Source organism: Myotis daubentonii, chromosome 2 (assembly GCF_963259705.1).
Source record: "Myotis daubentonii chromosome 2, mMyoDau2.1, whole genome shotgun sequence".
Lineage (NCBI taxonomy): Eukaryota > Metazoa > Chordata > Mammalia > Chiroptera > Vespertilionidae > Myotis > Myotis daubentonii.
This window is the reverse complement of record NC_081841.1, coordinates 176,533,183-176,556,963: the sequence shown is the minus strand read 5'-3', so window position 1 is coordinate 176,556,963 and position 23,781 is coordinate 176,533,183. Positions and strand designations below refer to the sequence as shown.

Genomic DNA, 23,781 nt, shown 5'->3' with positions numbered 1-23,781 from the left:
CAACTGCAGAAATTATATTCAATCTGTATGTTTCCTAGTGGGCTAAAGATCTCTCTGAACCTGTGTGGGGCATAATGGCTGTTTATGGCATTCAGCCCCATTGCAATTAAGTTATTCTTCTGTCAAGTTAAACTATACACAAATAATATCAACATTTCACTATCTGAATTACTTTGCTATATACTCCTCATTGGATACAAAATACTATTCTTAAAGAACACACCAGAGATTGAGCAATGTCTTCTAATCCACATGGAAATTCATTGGAGAAAGAAAATATAACTTCAGCGTAATCAGCCCAGTTGAATGGCCCAGAAATAGATGGACCATATGCTTTTCGTCATTTATCAATACAAATTAAAGATTTTTATAATCAAAACAACTGAAGTCAATCAATACACAGTATTTCATACCATATCCCACACAATTTATTTATTTTTTAAAAAAATATTTTTATTGATTTCAGAGGAAAGGAGAGGTAGAGAGATAGAAACATCTATGATGAGAATCATTGATTGGCTGCCTCCTGCATGCCCCCTACTGGGGATCGAGCCCGCAACCCTGGCATATGCCCTTAATTAGAATCGAACCTGGAACTCTTCAGTCCGCAGGCCGATGCTCTATCCACTGAGCCAAACCAGCTAGGGCAATCGAACACATTTTAAAATGTAATGCTTAAAATAGTAATATCCTATTAGCCAGAAAAGAAAATGTTCCCACAGCATTCCCACAGCCCATCCACATTTATAAAGAGGCCTTCATAACACATTACTTAACACTTTTCTGTATTCACATACAGAGGAAAATATACAGTGACCCAATTTTTATCTCCTTTTCAGAAGTTTAAATAAATTATATTTTACTTTTGTATGCCTAAACCAACTTCATAAGAGGAAGCTTTGCAGGGGTGTTAAAACTGTTCATATAATCTTGTTCTGGTCATTTTGCCAAGTGAACAATCTACTAGGGTTAATATGTACGTGATGTCCCAAAAAATCTGCCATTTATAGATATCAAGGGAAGCCCTCATTACTGTTGGATCTGGCTAAAGAAGCCATGCCAACTGGCCAATGAAGGATAGCCATTGGCCAAAGCATGTCTCAATCTTTTTCTCCCTAAGGCTCCCAGTTATTCACAAGCTATAAAGAAGCAAAGGCCCCCTGAGGCTGATAGGAACAAGCTAAATGAGTCAATGTTCAAACATCTGCCAGTATGAAGACAGCGCAATTTATTCAATGCTATAGAAGAAGCAACATGCTCCCTCCTATATTTCCCTTGCCCTTCTTCACCCCTCCCCAATACAACTACATAAATTAACTAATATCAGCAATGGCACCAAGCTCAGCATAGCAAATGAATGAAGAAACTAACTCTAGCAATTATGAAGAGTAATTACCATGATGGTCCCACTCTCTAGAATATTATTTCTTCTCACTTCTGCAAAGCAAGCCCATATTTCAGTTATTCTAAATTTTTCTACATGATGGCCTTGGTGTGTGTTTGGAGATAAACCCACCTCTACTCTGCAGGCTCACTACCTTATTTCTCTGGGAGTGATGGTTTTCCTAAGTGCTGATGTGCTGCAGCTTGGTGTAGCTATTGGTGTTAATTAATTCATGCAAATCAGCTAGATACCATCACTGATTAATGTCTTCACTGCTTTATTAATGCTGAATACTATAAGAGGCTGTTGGACATGTATGATACAATATCTGCTTGAAGAATAACTGCTCATATGATTAATTTAGACACTGAAGAACAACTTGATCTCTTTTAGTTGATACTGCTAATTATACAAAATTTATAACTTTAAAAGAACACCAGAAATAAAATTAAGTTTTACAAATTTACAAATTTTCTACATGTGACATTGGCATATAGCACTCTTAAGATGACTGGATGAAACTGCCATCTAAAATTAATAGCAGAGAAAGTGTAAAGAGTGTCTGTTCTGTGCCAGGCTCTGTGCTAAGAGCTTCAGGTGCTTTAACAATCTTAACAGAACAATCCAGCCGGGCAAATATGAGTGGCAGTTCTGAGATTCTAACCTTGACCACTGGCACCAGAGCCCAATTCTTAGCACTACGACATGTGGACCAAAATAGTTCACTCATTCAACCAAATTCATATAGAATTGGTGGAACTCATTGTTATTACTGTTCCTTCCAAATGTTTGTATTTTCTAACTTTATTTGTATTAATTCCTTCACTAAACATTAAGTTTCCATGAGGGCCAAATTAATATCTCACATCACTCCACATTACCCACAAACTTAAAAAAAAAAAAGTAGCTCTTCCTAAATGTGCTTTATTGATTGAATTTTATGGCTAAAATTATTTTCTAACTATTTTATAAAAGTCAACATCATTTCATTCTCCTCCCCAGATATTTTTCTGAGTAAAAAATACTCAATTAAAGGCACTTCTGTTATAAAAGGGAAATGTTCATCACTAGAGAACCCATGACTTTTATAAGATTAAAAACGAGATTTGAAAGAAATGAATGACTCTAGAAAATCATTCATTCAATAAATATTTACTGAATTCAAGGCACTATAATTACATGGTTGAGTACAATGACTTCACAATCTAATAGATGGAATAACAGAAGTATGAAAATAACTATAATGTGAAGCATCATATAACTCATTTATATTTTTAAAAAACTGTAAGAACAGAGGTATTGTGGCACCAAGCAAAACTATTACATCTGCTTGGAAAAATCAGAGGAAGTTTCTTGACAGACACTTCACCTAGACTCCCAAATATAAGAAAAGCCCGGGTCAAGCAGTGGAAGAAGATAATAAAAATAAAAATATAAAAGAAAAGAAAACACAGCATTGGACACGTGTCTGAGGAGAGGTAAGGAGTTCTCGAGGATACAAGAAGATTTAGGAGGGAAAAGACTGGGAATAGAAATTGAAGCAAAATCCTGAAATTCTTAAATGCTAAGACAAGGTACTCAATTCTTATTTATTACTTAAAATAGTTCTAATGACTCTAGGCATATGCAAGGTCTATAATGGGAAAAGGTGTCATCGCTGATGTTTTTATTCTCAAAAACTATTTTACTTGAAAATGAGATCATTCTGTACATAGAATTGTCCCTTCTGTTGGGAGTGCCCATGTCAGCATTATGGGAAGAAACTGACTTTAGACCTGGCAATCCTACTATCAAAAGATGTTACTTCTGGAAAATCACACTATTTCTTTCTTTCTCCATTGCCTAATACTTTATTTTTAAAAAAGAAGGATTAGGTCAGGTGCACCTAGAACTTAATATTCTTTATTTCATCAAGCCAAAGTGGTGGCAGCCATATTATAGTAAGATAGCTGTTGGCAAGACCCAGCTCAGATACTTCCTCATAACGGCTTCACTACACACACACATTTTTGTCCCATCATTTTCTTCATTTATACAAGTCATTTTGTGACAGAGTCCCTAGTTGCAAGATGTTGCCTGTGTGAAGACCATAAATTAAAAATTAAATTATAAGTGAATAGGTTAAAATGAAGTGCTGTAGTCACAAAGAAGTGGTGCATCTGAATCCATATTTGATAGTAGAATAAATAATTCCTGGAGGAGGTTACATTTTAGCTGAAGTGAAGGTGGGTGGGACATGGGAAAACATTTCACTTAGGATCATTTACCTATAAAAAAAAAAAAGAAGAAAAAGTCACCAAGGTAATTTTAAGGTAGAAAGGTAAAGTATGGGGCCACTATACACACACACACACACACACACACACACACCAGGGAAACCAAGAAAAGTCAACAAATTCAGCCTCAAGGCAAGTATAAGACACACAGATGCTGTGGCACAGGAGTGACACTCTGACAGGATGTGACTAAGCCTCTCCTCAAATATCTCCAAATATCTGTCCTCACTGACAACTGCCTTCCTGACCCTGTATTCTGCATATCGTCTGTCTGCTTCACATCTTCTCCTGCGTGCTTGGGCCTTCTCATAAGCTCGGCTTACAAGGACCCTGAAGGACTCAGCTCTCTACCTCTTGTCTGGTAACTGAGACAATCACCTGGTCTGCCAACGTACCATAAATCATGGTTCCCGCAAGATGCGGTCTCACAGTTGAAAGTCATAAGATAGAAGGAATCTGATTGGCACATTTCATCTTTTTATGACTCTGTATGGGCTCCTCATAGCTCAATGCCCACACTTTGTCCAATTAGTTGTTTTTACAGGTAGAGGAAAAGAGGTGGGCACTGTGACAAGTAGAGCTTTGCCGCCTACTTGAGACTGTGGCAAAGACAGTCCCCTTAAGATAAGTGTGGCTATGGAAGGCTCTGGTCATGTCCAAATTATAGAGTCCCAAGCAGAAAGAGACCACATACAAAGCACAGAGGGAGGAAAGTGAAAGGCACGCATGAGGAATTGCAAGTTCAATACAGTTAAAGCATCGCTCATGACAAGAGAACACAGGCAACCATGTAGGACACTGTATTAAAAGAAGACAAATTAGGATGGAAAGATGGTTTAGGAGCCTGTTGCTACAATCCACATGGGAGAAGATAAAGACTTCTGCAAAGACAGTGATGGTGATAGGGTGGAAGATGGGTTTCAGAGAAATTTGACAGGTAGTATTTACTAATCTACCTCAATAATTACATGTGGAAAATGAGGAAGAAGTCAATTAGAACTTCTAAGTTTCTAATTTAGGCAACTGGGTAAAAGACAGTGCAGTAAATTTAACCAGAAATGGAAATCAGAGCTACTTATTACTAGGTCAGGGGAGGGGTTGCTAGGAAACAAGTGGAGAGGAAATGGATGTGTAAAGGAAGATAAGGAGTCCAGTTCAGGCCATGCTTAAGGTGGTTAAGTTATATCCAAGTGGAAGAGCCAGTAGGTAGTGGGAAGCATGAAAATGAAGCATTGAGAAGGGTCTGAATGAAAAATAAAGACTTGGTGACCACCCATGTTTACATTAGATAAGAACGCTTGAGAAAATATTAAAGGGGACAAAATGCAGAGAACCCTGACAGGACATTTTCACATCTCATCTTTGGTAATAGAGACACAATTACTACATATCTGTGCTACCTCTATCAATGGGCTCCACTCCCCAAGTAGACTCAAACCAAGTTGAGGAAAAGCATATCTCTTCCTTATCTTTGTGTGGTAAGGACAAGCATAGTGCCTGGGAACATAGCCTGAGGAGGGAAATGCATGAACTACATTATATAGACACTAAATCAATTCTTTCCTGAGGCAGGGGGAGATTTCTTTTCAGTAGTGGGTATAAGGACAGAAGTTATTAAGGAATTTGAAGTCATTATAAAGTAGTAAGTAAATACTAAGTTTATTAAGTAAATAACAATATTCCAAATAACAGATTCATTAATAAAGAATTGATCCCACCTAATAGTTTCATGTGTGTTGGTCAAATAACCAAGTACCTAATTATATATTTAGAATAAAAATTTATTTAATCTTTGCTAACTGAAAGCCTGGGTAAAAAAGACAAATGTATAAATTTGTCAAAACTCGTGAAACTGTTTATATACTATCCATGAATTTTACTGTACATAAAATAAACCTCAATTTTAAAAATATACCTGTGACTGCATAGAAGAAAACAATTCATTATTTATTTCTTTTTAAATTTCAAAAAAAATACCCATTTATTGACCACACACTCATATCCTTTTTTTAGGTGTTCAAAATACATAAAACATGAATATGACAAAAGTTCTCATTCTTAAGGAACTCACAGTTGAGGGTTAGGACAGACATGAAAACAAATGATTACCATGGATGATAACTGAAGTAAGAATAGAGTGCCAGGGTCAAACAGGGCTCTATAAAAAGTCTGAACTTTTTGTTCCTCTGTGCTCCTAGGTCAGATATCCAGGGGGAAATGAAGCTGAAAACCTCACTTCCTGAACTCATGAATGAGTACCTTACCACAACTGTGTACACTAATTACATATGTAACCCATCATAAGAGACACAGACGAAAAGGAAAACAAATGCAAGACAATAACAGTGTGCTACTGAGTGTGCATAATTCTGTTTAATCAATAACACTGTCCCTTATTATACAAAGCACTGAGTACAGTGGGTGGGGTTGGGTGGGAGGGAATAAGGCTGGGAGGGATTTAAAAATGCTTTAAAAATGAATACTGCTTTAAAAATGAATACTACAGAGCAGTGAAGGTGAAGGCCTGGGGGGTGGGGGAGCAGGGTGGAGGGGGCCAATGGGAAAAAAAGGGGGGCATCTGTAATACATTCAACAGTAAAGTTTTTTTTTAAGTCTCAGTTCTCTGTGCCAGAGTCTTCAAGCTATAGCAGAAGTCATGGAAATTTGATGGTTGGGAAAGACAGAAGTCATAGAGATGACAGAGCAGTGCTGGGAATAAAAATATATATGTGAATACTAGAAAAACTCATTACGCAAGTAATCTTACATCACTTTCCCCAATAACTTCAATTCTACTCACACAATTCAACTCTGACTTGAGGCCTGAGTAATAAATAATCCTTAAAAATATTCTAAAGCTTCAAATAATATAGTACTTACTCAGAAAGGTAGATATCAGATTAATTTCTGGTAAAGAAATCTGTAGAGTTACAATTTTTTCCCTGGTTTTTATGTAATAGAACTGCCAAAGGTTTCCCAAATATTATTAAGAAATTATTTTTCAAAAGTTAGATAAAGAGATATAGTTGATTTTTTATTTCCAAGTATGTATAATATTGTGAATACTACAGCTATAAAAAAAAAAAAAGGAATTTCCACAAGTAATATAACTAGACACATAGGGCAAGGACAAGATCTCTTTAGCCAGCCATGCTAGTCAATGAGACAAAAAACCATCACTAATCCATTACATATTGTTTTCGAGAGTATCTTCTGGTGTATGGTAATTTGTAGAAATTGACTCTTGCAAAAGATTTAAATACTGTATATTTGAACGCTAAATGAATATGGGTATAAAAAATTACCTAAGTATTCCACTTAAGGGAAAAGGATCATTGTAATTATACATTTAAAATAACTGTACATTTTAATCACTAAGGGTAAATTAACTGTAAAAAGGAGATTCAGTTCTATTACAGATACATCAATATACTGTATAAATTGTATCACTCAAGATTTATACCAGTTATGTTTACTCTGCTTGACATAAATATACACACATGGAATACCAATCATGTCTTGGAAAGATTTCCTTTGAATTTTTATTTGCATATTTATGAGAGTATCATATTATTGTAAAAAATTCATTGTTTGGGCTGCTTCAGATACTCTGAGCTAGATATTACTGAGCTATGCCTTTTCATACCTTTTAAAAACACTATTTCTTTTCTTAAAATGCTGGGATTCCCCTCAGCTCTCTAGAGCACCTTTCTTTGGATAAGACTTTTCATAGAAGATAAGTTGCCACTTTAGTAGGGCATCAAATCATGAATCTTAATAGAAGTATTCACATGAGGTGGCCACATCACATTATTTTCTGCATTTTAAGGGTGTGGGACATCTCCGTGTTCATCCTCCCCACAAAAACAAACTGAAATGCAATAGCTACTAGCTAGTTACTGGCAAGCTTGCTACACAATGCCATATCAATGTCAAAATTATGTTTTAATTTATTAATCATCCCTAAATATTGTCAATCATCATTGAAGGATTAAGATATCTCAATTGAACGATTATTAGTCTACTATAGTATAATAATATTTGCAATATTTTAACATGTATTTTTGTAGTACATTGACAATTTTTGCAGTTGTCTTTTGTTCAGATATCTACACATTTGGAACTAACAAATGTTGAACAGGAGATAAACTATAATAAATGATGTCTTTCTCAGGATGAAATCTCCCCAGCTGGTAAACAGCACTGCACATTCTACTGATGCTATTCCTCACCAGCATATACTGGAGTGTTTGTTCATACTCATGTTAACTTGACAGGTAAATTATGAAAAACAAGTTCATTCTTAATATTTATTGCTGTCGGGATTAATATTCAAAGATGAAATGGCAGGTGGACAGGCCTGATAAAAAGCAAGTGGGATTAAAATGTTCAGGCAATAGGTAGTGTAATTTGCTGTTGCCTAATGATAAAGACTACTGGCCGGAGGGGGAGAGGGGAAGGCACTTAAAATATAATAATTAAGAAATTGTTCTCACGCTCTAAGAATGAGAAATATGTAGCTAAATGTTAAAACCGTACACTGAAAATTGTGAAGTCACTGTTAGAGATTGATACATCTTGTTTAGAACCCACTGAGTAACAGTATATATGGTACTATGGGTAAAGTCACACCAAAACAGCACTGTATCTGATTACAGTTAAATAAAGAAAATTTGGTTAAAATGATGAGACAATGGCCTTTTTTAAGAACTGTTGATGGCCTGTCACTTGGCTCATACTGCCAGCACTAAGGCAAAAATAACAACCTCACAGATCAGATTTCCAAAGCAGAGGCCTGGCAACCAAGATACAGATGGGACAGACGTTTCCCAACTACTGGCTATCAGAGTTGATGATCCCTTGGTCCAAATGTCAGCCTAACTGGCTTCAACCTACATCAATGCAATACCATGTCAGTATGCATATCAACCATTGTGTGTCTAATTGTAAATAGTGATTCCTAATTAATTACAAGGCAGACAATGCTTAGATTGGTTTATTTACCCACGTGGTCAGCCACAATTAGCATTCTAGGTCACAAAAATATGCCAAGAGTTTCAAAATCACAATAATATGACATTAACTAGTCTCTAACCATAGAATTGAGTGTACTTTTCAAAAATAAAAAGTACTTTTATGCAAGCTTCACATATTTTCTTAAAGAACATATTATTTACCTCAGTAAGCGTGTTCTTCATAGCTAAGTTATGAATCTAAGACCATATCCTGTATGAGGATGAATTTATGAGATCAGTGTAGTTCCCAGAAGTTTTATTTCAGTCAAAGGTTAGAAAAAGTGACTCACTAATGTTACACTAATTTTCACAGCAGTAGGAAGTATGTCTATGAAGAGAAGTCTAGTGTGAAATGCATTTAGTCAGACTGGGTGATGGTAATTCCAGTGATGAGGATGAGAAGGGGTTCCACCAATCTATGTTGCTTTAGAAATCAGACACATCAAAGATCATTATTTCTATACAATTTCCTGAAGAACCACAGACAAGCATCACTGACACTTTGATGAAATTGATCACTATAAAATAAAGCAATTGACTAGTTTTATTGTCTCCACTTTTTCCCCTCGCCATTAAAAAGGAAAATAGGAATGTGCTAGTCAATGGTTGCACAGTGCATATTATTACTGTGGAAATAGTTCTTAATTTATGTGCCCAGTGTACAGTAACATATCTCTATTCTCCTGCTCATTTGTGTTATTTTTCTTTGATTTCAACCCAACAGCCATCACTAACATTTTTCATTATCATGTTTTAAAATAAGTCACAGGGAAATACTTCTCTTTGGGTAAGCATTTAGATGACTTGACACATTTGCACCTGGACCTTATCAAGCCAGCAAATGGTTCTGCATGATTACCAAGAGTCTCATTACATTAACTTCCCTGCTTCGTTTAGAGCCCAGACAAAACACTAGGAAACAAGAATGAGCAATCCCACCTACTGACTAAAGAAATTCCACTATTTTCAGTTTCCTGCTAAGTGCATGTTCAGTTGATAATCCTGGTAATAGAAAATGTCTTTTATTTTGTGAGTCCATGTGTCACAAAATGGTATTTTCCAAAAGTGGAGCTATTTTGTCCAGGAAATAGCAGCCTTGCATGACCAACAAAAATGATGAATCCAGAAAATGTAAAAGAAGCTTCAATATTTGTTTCCAGACTGTACTGCTCACCTTTTGATCCTGCAAGCAATGAAAGCTGCACACATAAACAAATCCTTTTATATAGATTGGAATTCACATAAATTTGAAATGACTCAAAATTACTAAATAAAATCTGCCTGGACTCTATTTGTAGCAATTGATCATCTAAATTGAAAAGCTGAATTCTGCATACAAGTTTTATCATCAGAGTATATTTTTCCATATGTGCATCCTTTAAGTAGATATACAGATATCATTATGTTAGTAATTTGGGGCATACAAATATGTATGTATTATACATACATTGCTCTGTACAGAATTTTTATTTCCAAAAGGGGTCATAACCTTTTCTAATACTAATATTTTTAAATGCATTTATTTCACTCTTTGGCTGTCTTTTGGTGTCAATTTAATGATATTATTCTTATTCTTATCATAGCATCCTCGCAGAATACATTCTCATATTAGGAAACAGTGTTTGAGTTTCAGGGCAGGTATTGCTAACTGCATTTACAAATGGGAATACTGAAGCAAAGATAGAATAAATGACTTGGGACAGGATAGGACACTAGCATTCTGATGCCCAGGCTATGGTTTCTCCCCTTGCACCCTGCTGTTCTGCATTAAAGATGTTGTGCTATGAGCATTAATAATGCTCTTGGAATCACTTACACCAGGGTTTTGACATGGTACTAATAACATCCAGTTAGCAAAGTCGATATAATAACATCACTATCTATGGAGATTTTCACACTTGACCCTGGTCTCTTTTTTTTCCCCCATTATAGACCAGAATGAGGTATTCCAAATAGTCAAAAGGTCACACTCAAATTCTCACATCAGTATTCGCATCATCATCACTCTTCTGGTGCTTATTTAACTGGTGTAACTGTCCTGCGGTTATAGACTGCCCTATACAAAGCTGTACAAAGATTTACATTGGCTTATCACGTGGTTTGACTATCAATCGCCTGAGTGAACTGTGTATTTAGCACTGAGCTTCCATGCCTGAAAAATGGCCTATTAAATACTGGAGATGACGCATTGGTTACACATATACCGTGAATTTATCATATACATACATACATATACGCTGATTAAAATTCAGCAAACATCTTTATTACACAGAAAATAACTGTGTGATGCCCAGATGTTTTTGTAAGAGAATATTCTCAAGGTAAATGCAATAGTATAAAGTTAATACTGGTTAGCCTTTTTTAATTTTATAAAGCACCTTTTTAGGGAAATCAAAGAAACGTTTCATGTTAACCACATACTAAATATTTCAAATGCTTTTAATAAAATCTATGTTCAAATGTTCTTTCATCATCTTCACAGAGTCCCTAGATCAGAACCCCTGATTAACAAAACAACAAAAAAAGTTTTTAAAGATTTAGTGGGAATGTTACTGTTAATTAAACCTCTTTTATCTGGATTGATTAGTGAAATTCATTATTCACTGCTCCTCTGGACAGATGAGTTAAATTACAGCTGATACAAAACACTGCTAATAGTTTATGTAATGACATTACTTTAGGCTTAAAAATATCCAAATTTGAAATTAAGAGAGAGCACACAGATTTGTAAAGTGTTTGTCCTGCTCAACATTCTTTTGGTATGATCAAGTCCAAATGGTTGTGGCTGTCTTATTTTGGATATGCTTCTGCTAATTATCTTGTGTAATTATTTCAGTTTTTTGAAGTATTACTTTGTAGTTGCAGAGTATTGGAATATGAAAACCTCTGAAACTAAACAGCTTATTCTAGATAATTTAAAAATGTATCTTATTAAGAGGGGGAGTTTTGTAAATTTTACTTAAAATCTAAATTGCTGAAGCTTAATGACAGTTTAATAAAAAGCAAAAGCATCAAAACATTTCTTAAGAGAACGTCTCCAGGATGATATTCATCTGCTATTACTAAAGAATTTTCCCACAAGAATATTTGAACAAAATTCAAATTTTAAGAAAAATTAAAAAACATTATTTTCTTAAAAATGGATTGTTTATAAGAAGAAAGTTTTAAACCATTATCAAATAGTCCTTTCAAGATACCCTTTAATGAACTGTGCAAATGATCAAACATATGGATATCATTTTCCTTGTACAACATATGGGTAAAAGTTACAGGAAATATCATTAGTGAAATGTGTTGCAGACTTGATTACACCTCCAACCATTTGAAAAACAGTTTGATGTGTTTTATAAATGCAATATGTGCCACATTCCTAATTATTACTCAATTCCACATCTCCTCTCTCATATCTTTTGAATATGTTGAAGTGATGATAATGTTTCTCAAGATGAAAAGGAGGCATGCTCAGTGACAGATGAATCACAAGGCCTTTCCTTACACACTGGCTGTTTTAATGGTAAGAAAAGAGCTGGGAAAGCTGATGGCCAACCTCCTGGGTGAGGACAGAAACCAGACGGGAGTTCTTCTGGGAGGTCCAGCCTCACCCCTGAACCAGCCTTCTACACTCTGGGGAGTGAAGACCGCTGCCTTCTATGTCACTGGCTCACTTTTGATACAAGTAGTCTTATGGGATTATTTTACATTCTTATTGTTGACTTTTATAATCTAGACATTATTACTAAGTTACAATTCAATTTCTTACTAGGTCTTGTATATGGTATCACTAAACACTAGAGCATCAGACAGGAAGGAAGGAGTGACAGAAGGAGGGAGGGAAGAAGGAAGGGAGAATAAAAGTGGTTTCACCACTACCCAAGTGCTCAGAAGGCTAGGAAAGAAGGCCTTCTCCCAGTGGTTCTCAACCTTCCTAATGCCGCAACCCTTTAATATAGTACCTCATGTTGTGGTGACCCCCAACCATAAAATTATTTTCATTGCTACTTCATAACTGTAATGTTGCTACTGTTATGAATCGTAATGTAAATATCTGATACGCAGGATGTATTTAAGTGACCCCTGTGAAAGGGTCGTTCACCCCCCAAAGGGGTCTCGACCCACAGGTTGAGAACCGCTGCTTAAGTGATTCCCTCAGGACATAAGAATTCCTGATCTCTTCCATATCCCGTCCCTACAGGAGAGCAACAGTTGGACCACTGAAATGCCAAACCTTTTTTAATAGTTTTAGAATTACCAAGACACAAACTATAGGATATGGGTATTTCAATCACAGCCTTGTCCAATTTAGAAGAGAAAAAACTATTTACATGAGTTGTCTTTGAATCATGAATAGCATCTGAAGACGAGGCCTTCAAGGTCCCAATACCCTCTGAGCTTTTTTCTACCTCAGATTGTGTTGAGACTGCCTCTCTGAGTTCCTACAATCACTGACTGAAGATGGACTTTTGTTCCTACATTTTTAGGGTCGTACCTACCTGCACACTTGCTGGAACGCTGGAAACACTTCCCTGGTCAAGTCTTCTGCTCACAGGCTTATTCTCTCTCCAGGCTGGCTACTTCTGGTCTCTTCAAATATACCTGTTCTCTCCTAAATTTAATAATCTCTGCCTCTCATGAAGCTTTAATTTATACAGCACACATTTATATTGATAATGGCTAAATAAGCAATACTTCAATAATGTTTTTAAATGTCCTCAAAAATAGTAATTTTCACCCTTTTTGACATGACCTAGAATGACCCATCCTGACCTTTTACTAACTTTTTAATCAGGGTTTTAAGAGATATTATTATTGTTATTTTTCTATTTTCTCTACCTTCCACCAGACACACACACACACACACAAACACACACACACACACACACACACACCTGCATACATACATATACATCCCAAAGAACATAATTTCTCTGTTTCAGATGGGAAAACAAATTATACAAAATTACCTTCTGATAACATGGTAAAGTGTGTTAAAGATATAAACAGAATCATCATTTATAATCTAATTGCCAAACTAAGACTACAGTGTGCAAAAACATTCCATAGCTTATGAAATTATTTCCTAGAGCATCATCCAGACACAACAAGGTTTTGGCTTCGATCTGTGGCACAGACAAGAATCAATCAATGAATGCATAAAAAGTAAAACAACAAATTAAAGCTTCTCTCTCTCTCTCTCTCTCTCTCTCTCTCTCTCAAAAGAAAAAAAAATCAATAATTTTTTTAAAAAAGCTTTTACCCCTTCTGCTTCAAAACTTCTATAGCTGCTATTCCCTCTGACTGGAAGTTCCCCTCCAACTTTATCTTTACTGATTTTTTTTAAATCTTCATTGTCAAAACAATTACATATGTCCCCTTTTCCCCCATTGACCTCTCTAGCCCTCACCTGCTCCTGGCCTTCAGCACCGTATTGTCTGTGTCCATGGGTTATGCATACAAGTTCTTTGGTTGATCTCTTACCAACCACCCACCCTCCCCCACCTTCCCTCTGAGGTTCCACAGTCTGTTCCATGCTTCTATGTCTCTGGATCTATTTTGTTCATCAATTCCTACTTGAACCTTCACTCAGCCCAGACATTACTTCCTAAGGAGGTCTTTCCACACTTCCCACACCAGATAAAAACCCTGATAAAGGTACTACACTATCCTATACTTCCAGAGGCAGCATTATTGCAATTTATACTAGTGCATCAATTGGTTATAATTTTATGTATCTAAACCATAACCTCCCCTAGGCTCTGTTTTTTTCCACATTTTATCTCCAGCACTTGCCATGGAGTAGGCATTCACTATCTGTATACCAAATGGAGTGAATGTCATTATATTGTTATATGTTAAAATAGTTATGAGATTTATGTATTTACTATGTGGTTCTTGGAAAAATTTGAGGTTAGAAAAGTGTTAATTACACAAATGCATTATATAATGGTTTCCCAGAAATCTGACAAATACGTGAAATACAAAGGCACATATCTCCTATTACCGACATCATTGCAAGTGAATAAAGAGAATGTCAAATGACTACAATGTACATACTAAAGAATTTCATTTGTTGAGACATTTCTGCTCATTAATCCTGATAAAACTATTAAATATTCTCTGTGGCTCAGACAAAGCAGCTAACTACTGGTATAAATCTTCATAAGTCTCTAAAAGGACGTAAAGGACATAATAAACCCTATTTGTAAGACATACACATGATTTGAGGTTGGCTTAGTTTGGGTGTCCAATTAAAATTATTGCTAAACTGCACTGCGGCTGTGCCCTGAGGGACTTACTTCTGGGAGACCACTCAATGGCCCTGCTGTTTTCTTCCGCTATAAAAGTATACCCTTTTAGACATAAAATCAGGCTCACTTGCTTTAAAAAAAACAACGCTAAACTATATGTTTGCATTTGTCATCTGCAAAGAACCTAAACTTGTTCATTACAAATGCACAAACAAAGCTAGTGAACTAACAACATCAATGCAAAAAAGCGTTGCCCTCAGAGAATATGAGCATTAATGTACAGTTGTCAATCTTGATCAACCATTTCTTAGATTATCTACTGTGTGAGTCTTCCAAAAGAAATCTGAAATTGCGGGTGGGCCTTCTGCAACCTATTTGCTGAGCTAGGCACTTCCTCCAATTAGTTTATGAGATTTAAGGATACCAATTAAATATTAATCAAAGGAAAGGAAGTATCAGGGAGTGAATAAATGTAATAACAGCATCCATATTTGTCCACATATATTAATATATATGTGTGTGTATATATATACATGTGTGCATATATATATCAAGTAAAATGTGTTTTAAAGTTTTGTATTACCTGCAGTTTGAAATTTTCCACCCTATTAATTTCTATTCCATTATCACATGCAGTTGAACAAAGACCACACATCTATTTCTCACATTTACTAAACTGGCTACCTCTCCCTTCCAGTTTGTTACTATTTTCTTTGGTTCTTTGCAAATAATGAAAATTAACATTCCACCTATCATATCAATTCCTATCTATATATGCATTCCCCCTCTGACACAGTAATCTCACTTTTAGGAATCTATTCTGAGACATATCTCCATGATTTTAAAACAATGTATGCAGATTATTTATAAAAACAAATCCTGTCAGTCATTCTGTAGCAATGCTTTTATTTATTAGTATCTGTTAACTCCCTCACGAATTACTGATAGCAGCTGATACTCGCTCAATTCCAGCAGATTAACCCATCTCTTATTTTCTTGACAAAACTGAGGCCATTGGTGTGAGCTTTCCCAACATTTTGTTTCCTTCCATCCCAATATCTCACATTCTGCTCTGTTTTAGCTTTTTTCCTAACACACACACACACACACGATAAGGTTGGAAAAAAATAGGCAGTGCTAAATCCTTTTTGTACCATGGTATGTTATCAATTCAGATGTTTACAATTTAAGAATTACCAAAAGAATTAAGTAGAATTTTAAGTGATTAGCTTTGTGAAAGGAGAAATGAGGATGGTGGCAAACAATTTTTCTGAGTAAAATATCTGACTCTTTAAATTATGTTATAACTTTAAAATAAAAATATTCCTTCTGTTTGGCAAAAACTAATCTCCCTAGCTGTACTGTTCTTATATTTAAGGAAAGCGTCCACAGAGAAAATTGACAGAAAACTATTTTTTCACTATAGCACATTGGTAGATCTGCTGAGATGGGACAGAAGGACTCATAACCACCACTGGTCCTTTTCATCCAACACACACCTGCTTTCTTCTCCATAGATTCTAAAAGTCTCAAGAGGATATCAGAATCTGGGAGTGAAGGATGAGTGTGTTTTGTTGGAAATTTTCCCCCAAAGGATTCTGATAGATTCCCCTGAGTTACAAACTTTTACCCTATACGGAGGAAAATTTCCACAGAAAGTTCATGAATTTGTCTCCTCAGCTCAAAGGGAAAAGGTGGCCCTGTTCCAAGTAGGTATTTTTGTTTCTTTCAGTCTCTTCCTCAAAAAAAAAAAAAAATTAAAAATTCTAACCATTCTATAAGAACAATGTAAAAATATTTCTTCATTTGATTGTACATTGATTCCATTTAATAACAGCTTAAACTTTTTTCAGAGGCTATAAAAAATTTCTAGTAAATGTTCAATTCAAAAAACAACTTTGTAGTATTATCACTTACCCATTTCACTCAGGGTGACTATTTTAGTACACATATTAAAGTATAAACATGAGAGGCTCTACTGGCCCTACATGCCTCACCTTTCTACCTTTCCATTCCAGTCCCAACCTAAGAGAAACATGGACTCTTTAAACCCCACACTGTGGTTACCACTTCCAGGCAACGTGTAGAAACTCACACAGGAAATTCAGAATCAGATCCATTGTGATGAACAAAAGAGCTCATTTGCTGGTATGTACTAAGCTAGCACTTAAAGGAAAATCGCTTCCACCAAATGAAAATCATTGGGTTGCTTGCACTTTCAAATGCAAGTTTAAACCTGAGGGAAAGAGGAGAACAATTGTCATGAAGAAGAACACAAGAACCTGCAGAGTGAGAGGAGGTTCGGGACAGAATGAGACCATGACAAGGACCACTAATGCCCTGCTCTGTGTTTTTTGAAGGGCGGCATTCCTACAACCTCACCTACTACACTTCCTGGAGTAACTACTATACAACATTTTGACCCACTAATAGGATCAAGCTTGAAGAATGATGACTGAGAAACCACACAGGGAGTCCCAAAGAAATGACATCTGATCACTCCCGTTTTGTGGTGGGAAGAGAACAACAAACAAGAAATACTCTGCGTGAAGAACTGAACTGAACATGGGTAACTTTGTAGGAACGAGATAACAGAGCAGATAAATTTACTGAGCCAACCACATAGAAAATCACATTAATCATCAAGAGTTACCAGATTTCTTATCATTCCTTCTGAACAGTTAGGCTGCTTCCTTTTGTATACCTGAAACTTATGTTGAAAATAAACTTTTCATTCATTGTTGAAAGCCTGACCTATGGTTTGACAGCTCACACTTCAATGTTTAGGTATGAAGGCTGTACTAGGGGCTTAAGATGGCTTTAACTATTAGATACCCACAGGAAAAGAAAAAAAGTAGACTGTTTTTTAACACATGAACATGAACAATCCCTTATAGTATGAAATTTTGAGAAGCACTTTGCAATTCCTTTTTTTTTTACTCCTCAGCCAAGGAAATGTTTTATTGATTTTTAGAGAGAAAGAAAGGGATGGGGGAGAGAGACAGAGAGAGTGAGAGAGATATTAATCGGTTACCTCCCTCATGTACCCTGATCAAGAATTGAATCTGAGGGGGGAGATTGGGGGTTAATCAGGGGGATGAGGACACATTTGTAATACCTTAACTAATAATAAAAAAAAAGAATTGAATCTGAAACCTTTTGGTTTACAGGACAACACTCCAACCAACTGAGCTACCCAGCTAGGGCACAATTCCTAACTTTTTTTTTTTTTTAAGTTTATGAGTATCCTAATGGCATTGGTATCAAGAAATAAATGCAGAATGAACACAATACAATATTCTTTTATTGTTTGTTTGTTTTTGGTCTACATACCGAACATCAGAATTTTTTAAATCTGTGGTTTCAAAATAGCTGCATGTTGTAGTTTTTCACTTAAAGTGCTTTCTGGGCAAACTAATCTCAGTAGTTAGTGTATTGACATTTAACACTGAGCAAATAATCTAAATATTTTGGTATATTTCTTATATGTTTTAATAATTGCTTTCAATTAGAAAGGAACATTTATTCTCCTTTCAAAACTTCAACCTATTTTCCAGACAAGCATCATGCTAGCTTTCTATGCTGTCTTCCTTTCCACATAGTAAGAGAGAAAGTGATGTGGTATATTTTGAAGGCCAAACCCTGGTTCAAATCCTGTTCTCGCTACTTACCAGCTGTATGACCTTAGGTAGATTACACAGCCTTCCTGGAGTCATTACCGTAAAATGAAAGTGAGAACATCTGCCTTAGAGAATTTGCTGGGCACATATGTAGACCACCCTTTGCCGGGCATTCCCTTACTGGGCCTAGCTGGGTTTTGGTAGTTACTGAGTGGGCTACACCATGATAATTATTCATCACAATATGAAAATCTCAGACTTTGCTATATATATATTTATTTATGCCATGTACACAGACAGATACATCATATTCAAAAGCAACATATCTATGTCTGATGCAAAAATTCCAAAAAAAAGAGAAGTTGGGGGATATACAATGTATAATGTGAGAGGTCAACATCCTTCACTTTGTTTACTTTGCATCTTTCTAAAAACTTTCAAAGCCTTGTTGACCAGTTATATTATTTGGCCCTGGTTTAAAAAAAAAAAAGAAAAGAAAATTAACTATGGGTAGCCCTAGACAACATGGCTCAATGGTTTGAACAGCAGCCTGCGCACCATAGAATCATTGGTTCGATTCTGATCATGGGAATATATCTGTGCTGCAGGTCCAATCCCTGCCCCAGGACAGGGCATGTGTGGGAGGCAAGCAATCTGTGTCTCTGTCACATCAATGTTTCTCTCTCTCTCTCTCTCCCATCCCCGCCCCCCAGCCTGCCCTTCCACTCTTTATTAAAAAACAAAACAAAACAAACAAACAAAAAATGGAAAAAATATCCTCATTCCTTAGGTGAGGATTAAAATTTTTTTAAAAAAAAATGTGGGTAAAAAATATCTACAAAAAGAGGAAAGCCATATGCATACAGAGAATAGTATGTTTGCAAAGTTAAGATCCCTTAGAGAATTAACATAGGTCTATGCCTCTTCTTGGCATCAGGAACAGGAAGTGGGAGACTGTCTTTACACTTTCTAGAGAGAAATCTTTGTTCTGATCCTCCCACAAGTGAGCCTGAGGACACTGGAGGATGCTAACCTTGTGCAGAACTCTCACTACAGACATGCCTTAGGGGAACCACAGCAAAACCAGGGATATCTTTAATACTGACTGGCACTATCCTCTAAAGCAGGTCCCTTGGCGCATTTCAGACTTAAGCAGGTATCATCATACTTCTCAACTCTTGCATCAGGCTAGGCATTTGCCACAATGTTGGTACATTCAACCAATTTATGCCTATTGTTGTGAAATTGACACAGATAATTGAAAACCAAACAATCCATTTAAGATGAGATGATAGAACTTTTGAGGTACAAACCTCAAAACAAAAACTGGAATTTAAAGTAAGCCAAGTTTTTGTTTCCTTTACTTTCTATGTCTGAAGAGATGTAAAGTACCTGAACAAGTCCTTTCTACTACTCCCACATCAGGAAATGGAGTTTTATCATATTGCTTTTAAAGATAGGAAGAGAGATTGCCCTGCCTTGCTCTATATTTTCAAAGAAGACATTGAAACCTCACACTTTCCTAATTCTTTATACTAAACAGCACTTTTCAAATTATGCATAAAAAAATGTCAGTGTCCCTCAAAAGATAATTGGTATTAGTAAAAAGATAGTTCGACAATCAAGTAAATTTAAGAAATGATGAAAATAAGGTTAAAGAAGCTATTTTAAGGCTAGATCTCAATGTGTCTTCCATAGGCAAATGGTCACTGTAAATTCCTAGAAGGTGACTAAAGGACAGCTTTTCGAATCACATTGGACAGGTCTTAACAAACTATATCGTCGTATCTTAAAGAATTTCTGAGGAACGGCTGCTCCAGGTCAGTAGTTCTCAAAGTGTGGTCTCCCAGCCTAGAGCATCAGCACCACCTGGGAACTTGTTCAGATGCAAAACAGCAGGTTTCTTTCCAAACCTACGGATTCAGCAGCCCTGGGGGTTTGGCCCAGTAATGGATACAAAGAAGATCTTCAGGTGTTTCCCTTTTTTTCTCTCTCTTTATAGTGACTTTATTTATTTTTATCTTTATTGTTGAAAGTATTCGAGATTTCCCTCTTTTTCCCCCCACTGACCTTCTTCCTCCCACTCCTGCCCCACCTAAGGCCTTCAGCACACTACTGTCTGTGTCCATAGGTAATGCATATACGCATACAAGTTCTTTAGTTAATCTCTTCCCTCCTTTCCCTCTGAGAACTGTCAGTCTGTTCCATACTTCCATGTCTCTGGATCTATTTTGTTTGTCAATTTATTTTATTCATTAGATTCCACATATGAGATTATGTGATACTTGTCTTTCTCTGACTGGCTTATTTCCGTTAGCATAATACTCTCCAGGTCCCTCCATGCTGTCTCAGGGGGGTAAGAGATCATTCTTTTTCACAGCTGCATAGTATTCCACTGTGTGACTGTACCACAGCTTATTTTATCCATTCATCTGCCAACGGACACTTGGGCTGTTTCCAGGTCAGAGCTATTATAAATAAAGCAGCTTACAGGTGATTCTGACACACACTGGAGTTTGAGAACCACTGACCCAGCTGAACCATTCTCTGCAAAAGTGAAAGCATGGTTTCTATAATTATCTTGGAAAATCAAGGGTTTTCAAATTAAAGTTGATCTTCAGTAATAGGCAGTTTTAAAGATGTAACATATTTCTTTCCTTTTATATAAATCTACTTTGATTTGAAAAGTACCTACTGCTTTACAAATTATATAGGATGTTTTTATTCATGTTCTCATTACTGAACTACTTACTATTTACCCTTAGCAAGGCAATATTCCTAATGCTTATTCAAGAAAATAAGTATCTGGTTTTCTCGCATATGAATGAAAATGAAAATATGTCACTTATTATTACATGATCTAGATTTCCTATGTGACTTTGACAGACATAAATAAAAGCAGAAGTAAAAAGTAATGTGAAAATATGTTTCAAAAGTATTTGTTTATGAAGTATTCAAGTATTAAAATTTATAGCAATAAAATGTTAAATGGAGGGAAAACTAGTTTTCAATGGGCATAGAGTGAAATCTGCAAGATAAAAAATGTCTACAGGTTTGCAGACAATGTAAATATACATAACACAACTAAAAAGTACATTTAAAAACACTTAAGATGATAAATTTAATGTTATGTGATAACCACAATTAAAAATAAAACTAATTTTTTAAAATATGTGTTTTTCTTCAGCTCATATGGTGAAACTGAACCACTGAAACATTTTTAACTGTTAGAAACTTATTACACTATCAATATGCTCTACCCAAGAACTATGGTATTGAAGGAAAAGTATTTTAATTCATTGGGACATAATATACAATTATTTTCAAAATAAGAAGTTTGATTTAAAAGTGAAGAGCACAACATTGAGGGGCCAAACTCTGATTTTATGTTAGAAAAGCAAACTTTAAAATCCTTAATATGAATAAAAGAAACATTCCCTGGTCTAAATTTATTCCATAATCTTCCACTGAGTTCTAGGCACTGAGCTTGCCAATTGCTGGGGAAACAAAGACAATAGATATATTATTCCTGCCCTTAGCAAACTTATAATGCATTGGAAAGATGCAGAGATTTGAAGATGGCAGAGTAGGTAAAAAGCCTGTACTCGCCACCTCTCACAACCACATCAAAATTACAACTAAAATACCGAACCACCATCATTCAGAACTGCTGAAATGGCTGAATGGAAGTCCTACAACTAGAGAAGTCAAGAAGAAAGCGCACTAAGACTGGTAGGAGGTGCGGAGTGAGAACAGGCTGGTACGACACCCACGTGTGCCGCATTTTTAATCAGGATGGAGATCATCTCTGTGGAGGCCGCTCAGAGGAGCAAGGAGTCCCAGCCCCACACCAGACTCCCAGTGGCCCAGGATCCCAGAGATTGGAAAAGAAGTAAGAACCAGGGGCTGTAAAAACCAGTGCAGGCTGGAGCTCAGTGAGACAGAGGCTGCTGAGACCCACCTGTTCCTCTTAAAAGGCCAGCACCACAAACTGAAGTTACAAGGTCCCGCTTCCTCTGAAATCCAGTGCCAGGGCAAGGCTCTGGGGAACACAGACACGTAGGAGGAGGAACTGGATTGTCTGGCATCAGGGCAGGAACTCGGGGGTGGCTTTCTCCCAAAGGTGCTCTCAGGAATCATTGTTCCTATGCTGAGTCATCCCTGGTCCCAGAGCTGATAGGCAGCTATTTCTGTTTGCTCTGCAATGGTGATTCCCTAAAACCCCACCTCATCCAATTTACAACCCCACCTCAGCTGTGTGCAACAGCTTTTGCATATGAATGGCTTGTCCTTGCTCAGGCTAAAATCTCTCAAACAAACTGCAGCCCCAAACCTATCAATAAAAGACCCAGCCCACCACCAGCCTGCCTTGCTTCACAGCTAAGTCTCTTCTGGGCACTTCCAAACCCTATATAAAGAGGAGGAATCTGCAGATCTCTCTGTAGCTCCTGCTGGGTGGCCCCAGGCAGTGGATGACTTTGTACCTCCCTGGAGACCCAAGAGGCAGTGTACCCAGTGATCAGTGTCAGACCATACCAGATTACAACTCCTCACATCCATAAGCGACACACTCAAGGGGAAGACTCAGTGAGCACCAAAGCCCCACTGAAGCAATTCCTGCTCCACAAGGGTGTCTCCTATACAGCATCTCTCCCACTGTAGTTGCAGCTGGTCCCCACAGCCAATTGGCCTGGAGGTCAATTTCTCCCAGTGACACCAATAGAAATCAAGTCTCAACTACAACAAGACTGTGCTCACAGCCCACAGAGGGATGTACCTAGAGCTCCCAGCTCAGGTGACTGAGGAGGCTGAGCCACTGGGCCCTATGGAATACCTACTATACAAGGCCACTCTACCAACTCAAGGAAACATAGCAGCTCTACCCAATCAATACATAGAAACAAACACGGAGAAGCAGCCAAAATGCGGAGACAAAAAAACATGTCAGAAATGGAAGAAAGCAAACTACTGGATATAGAGTTCAAAGCCATGGTTATAAGGTTATTCAAGAATCTTCTAGAAACCTCCCAAAAAAATGGAAAAGGACCAGTCAGAAATTAAGCATACACTGATTGAAATAAAGGATAATATACAGGGATTCAACAGTAGAGTAGAGGATTCTGAGAATCAAATCAATGATTTGAAATATGAGGAGGCATAAAAACACCCAACCAGAAGAGCAAAAAGAAAAAAAGAATCCAAAAATAATAATCTCAACAATAAAGACTAGGAAAAAAAAAA

At 36.6% G+C, this 23,781-nt stretch overlaps 1 protein-coding gene across 1 annotated transcript in view; it reads right to left on the bottom strand.

The window, feature by feature from the left end:
- Positions 1-23,781, bottom strand: part of GPC6 (glypican 6) — a 1,130,094-nt gene that overhangs the window by 1,064,212 nt on the left and 42,101 nt on the right. The gene's annotated exons all lie outside the window — the stretch shown is intronic.